Genomic DNA, 5,081 nt, shown 5'->3' on the forward strand with positions numbered 1-5,081 from the left:
CGGTGAGCTGGCAGAAACGTTAGCACGCCGGGCGAAATGCTTAGCGGTATTTCGTCTGCCGCTACGTTCTGAGTTCAAATTCCGCCGAGGTCGACTTTGCCTTTCATCCTTTCGGGGTCGATTAAATAAGTACCAGTTACGCACTGGGGTCGATATAATCGACTTAATCCGTTTGCCTGTCTTTGTTTGTCCCCTCTGTGTGTAGCCCCTTGTGGGTAGTAAAGAAATAACACACACTTTCTTTCTGTCTGTCTGTCTCTCTCTTTCGCGTGTATACACGCATACGCATAAACGTAAGCATGCATTCTCTCTCTTTCTCTCTCTCTCTCTCTCTCTTTCACATTACAAATACGTATATATGCATTCAAACATACTCACGCACTCATACAACAATCTACACGCACACACACATACACACACACACGCACCTGCGCACCGACGTACTCACGCACTCACGTACTCACTCACGCACTCACACAAAAATTATACGCGAACATACACCAACACACCCAAACAGATAGTAATTGTACATTAAACAAATACTGCCTCACACGATTAGATATACATACATACATACATACATACATACATACATACGTGTGTGTATATCTGTGAGATAGTGCGTGTCTATATATACGTATATATGCATAAGTATGTATGTATGTACGTATTTCATATATATGTAAATGTATGTATATATTTATTTATTCTTTTACTCTTTTACTCGTTTCAGCCATGCTGTTGTGGTCATGCTGGAGCACCACCGTGCTTCCTCAGTCTGGGGCGTTTCACATTACCACACCTGTATATGCCTTTGTCCCAGCTGTTGGCCCATTTGGTTCATAAAGGAGTTTGATTCCGCTGCCCTCGTCTGTACCTCATGTCGGGCTGCTGGTTCATCCGGTATTGCGAGGAGAAGGATGTCTAGCTCCTTTTTGAAGACAATGCAGATTTAAAAATTTTTGTGGCAGGGCATTGAAGAACTGTGGGCCTTTGAACCCTAGACTGTTGCAGTACCTGGTCCTGAATTTAGATGGAACGGATGGTACCTTCGGTGCAATACAATGGTGGCCAGTTCTGGCATTTGCAAAACACTCAATGCCGAAATTAGGTACTAGCCCTTCTAGAGTTTTCCATATGTAGATTATTACATATCTGTCGCACCTTCGCTCCAGAGAGTAAAGTTGCAGTTTTCTCAGCCTCTCCCTGTTTTCTCAGCCTCCATGATGGAGAACCGCCTTAAAGGGTTATAGTCAAGGAAATCGACCCCGAGGCTATAGTAGAAGACACTTGCCCAAGATTTCATGCAGTGAGACTGAACCCGGAACCATGTGACTGGAAAGCAGGCTTCTTACCACACAGCCATGCCTGCGCTCTTATATACATACATACATACATACATATATGTGTCAACACACCTGTCACAGCGTGGGACCTTGAAGATTGCTAAAATGCAAGAAAGTATACTAGTCCCTTAATATTCAATACTTGATATTTAATATTCAATATTCAATATTTCATTTATTCAATAAGACAATCAATACTTCATTTTATTTTACTGAATATATTATATATTCTATATCCTGCATTAATATTATAAGAATATAAATGAAACATAAAAAACAGATTTGGAATTCCTTTGAATAATATATTCCTCTATACACTATCATACGTCGCCATGATAGATCGTTGACCACAACATTCAATTTTTTTTCTCCGTGTTTTTCTCCTTGTTTTCTCCTTATTCTTTCTGTTGAAGAGCGTAAGCTCGAAACGTTAAAGACTTTCTCTATTCCCGAGCGTTAAACTAATACATCCTTTTGTTGTTTACACCACCTGCCCTCGTCTGTTGTTGTTTTTTTTCGTAAATTCTCCCATATATATATATATATATACGCATGCACATTTGTGCATACGCACACCTATTTATACAATGATATACACTCACAGATAAACACACCCACTGGCTGATTAATGTAACTATCATCGTATTTATTCGCTTATCAATCATACTTTTACATTGATGTACATGTATATTCCTATGCGCAACTATACATAAACACACGAATGAACATATGGTGAGGGATACATACATATTCGTCATATATATACACGCATACACACACGCTTGCCTACAGATTACTCGCATCCATGACTCTCTCTCTCTCTCTCTCTCACGCACACACACAGGCACACACATACACACAAACTCACACACACAAATAAAGACACACACACATTCATACACAAATATACGTACGCACGCAAACACCACTCTGCACGAAGACGAACACATAAATAGAAAGACGCACATACACACATATGGACACACATGGACACACATACACATTTACATAAATACCCCTAACACAAATGTACACGTACATACAATACCTCAACATACATCAACACAAATAACCACATACGGATAAGTACACACATAAAATACACACGCACACATACTCACACCCTAGCATACATAAATATAAATGGACGCACATACATACTCACATAAAAACGCCTAAGTACAGATGTACACGTACACATACCGCATACCAAAACAAATATCCACATATGGACACGCACGCACACACACGCAAGAACACACACAAGCAAGAACATACACGCACACATAAACATACACACACATACGCCTATGTCTCAAAGCATACATATACAAAACGCGTTCATTTGTTTTATGTTTCTTTTTTTTTCCCGCGCCCGTCAAACGTGTCGTCTGCCACTTGGCTAACAGCTGGCTCTACAAGTTATTCCTCATGTTTGACGTACTTCGTTGCAGACACTCTGTGGCAGGTAATGGCATCTCTTACTGGGTGATTAGTGGTAGTAGTGTGGCTGATTCATAGAGAAAGAAAGAGAGAGAGAGAGAGAGAGAGAGAGAGAGAGAGAGAGAGAAAGGGAGAGAGAAAGAGAGAAAGAAAGAAAGAAAGAGATGACGATGTGTGGTTGAAACGATGGCGGCATGATTGTTTAATGGCTGATTCTTCTAGTGTTGTGGCATGGTGGCGTTGGCAATTGTTGAAAGTATTAGAGGCGATAATGGAGATGTATTTGTTGACGATGGTAGAAATGTGGTTTCTCTCTGATGGTGGTGACGTGGGGGTGGCATTGCCGTTTGTACACTTCCGACGTTCTTTCCGTTTTCGGTTACTTTCCAGAAACTCTCCACTTACCTTACGGCGAAACTATCTTCTCATGTATTGCTTGTTTCACTCACTGGATTGCGGCCAAGCTTGGGCATCGCCTTGAAAGATTTAGTCGAACAAATCGATCAAGTACTTGCATTTCTTTTTTAAATAATAAATCGGTACTTATTTTATCGGTTACTTTTGCGGAACTGCTAAGTTACTGGGACATAAACAAACTCGAAAAAACGTGGTTGGAAATCAGCTTCTTAATCACTCAGTCACACCTCCACCTATATAGACATTTACTCAATTTAATAACTTCGACTGTGGGCACAGGTTTAGGAAGTCCAGCCAACCAGTTTCATCTTCAATGCCGCATTTTCAATCATATACCAACAGCAGTCAGTTTCTTAGCTTAGCTTTCTGAATTCGTTATAGTCGAAAACCTCGATTCATACAGATATGTTATAGTAAAGAGCAAACACACCTTTTCCAAGAGAAAATCCACGTTTAAGTGGTGATAAATATTACGTCTCGGTATTAATACTGCCTCTGTCACTAATATATATTTCTTAACAAGCTAACTGGCAAATCGTGACACCAGCACCTATTCTGGTACTATCAGTCTCTATATCATTGGCTGGGAGGTGAAACGCTGCTGTCTCTGGCGCTCGAGTGTCCATCATTGACAAGACCAAACAAGGTCGAAATCATATGATCTGGTGGTCTCGGCGCCAGAGATGGCGGGGATTTATCTCCCTGTTAGTGATATAAACAAGAGTGTATTTTGCACCAAAAGTCAATATTAGAGTTCTTCTCGTAGTATCTATCGCAGTATAGCTTAGTCTAACAGAACACCCACGTTTAAGTGGGGATAAATATTGCTTCCTCTCCAGCAGGTCTATTTTTCCCTTTCGTAACATTCATCATAACAATGCACTGATAGATTTTACATTTTTTTTTTTTGAATTTCAATGAAGTATTTTGGAAATATATTTAAAATCGACAAAATCCCCTTGCAAACCTTTATTATGGGTACTAAGCAACACAGACATAAGGACGCGCGAATACAAGCACACACACACATACGCACACACACACACACACACACACACACACACACACACACACACACACACACACAAGTTAAAACATATAATAAATGCACAAAAAAATAGAAAACGGACACAGAAGGTCGCAAAATCCTCATCAGCCATCGGCCAGTGGGGTCAAACGCAATTTCGCGCCTTCAACGATAATATTAATCCCATCTGGTGGTGTCGACAGCAAGAGGCCGCCGGGAAATGGCGAGCGAACGAACAAGGAGTCCGAACATGACAGAAAATGAACAAACAAACAAGAAATAAACAAATATGCAATACAGAAAGTGAACATACAGATATGAAATAAATGTGATTCAAGACGAGGCCATTAGTGGACGGACGAGGGATAAAGACGGAAACAAAAAGACAAAATGTGAACATACGAACAAACTGAAATGAATAAAGAGAGTACGGCCTTAGGGCCAGACATACGACGGGCTTTCACACGGTTTTCAACTACCAGAATTCACTTACATGATAATTAGAAAACGATTAACTGACATACAGTAAATGTATTTATATTGTTACCAGTATGGTTCAAGCCTAGGTAGTTCCTTTCGTCAAAAATTCAATTTTAACTTTGAGATTAGAGAGGAGTCCGTTGCTGGGTTGCCAAATTAACTTTGCATAAACAAAATCCTTGTCAAAAAAATGTACCAGATAAAGCCAGCCTTGTATATTTATCCAGAGCCGGAGATGCCATCATTGCCTACCTACATCGAAGAAAATGAACAAAATAAACTCTCAGACTCTCTACTTCTATTCTACATCATTACGTAATATTTCCCACACATACATACATACATACATACATACAGATAGAGATACG

This window comes from Octopus bimaculoides, chromosome 20 (genome assembly GCF_001194135.2).
Source record: "Octopus bimaculoides isolate UCB-OBI-ISO-001 chromosome 20, ASM119413v2, whole genome shotgun sequence".
Classification (NCBI taxonomy): domain Eukaryota; kingdom Metazoa; phylum Mollusca; class Cephalopoda; order Octopoda; family Octopodidae; genus Octopus; species Octopus bimaculoides.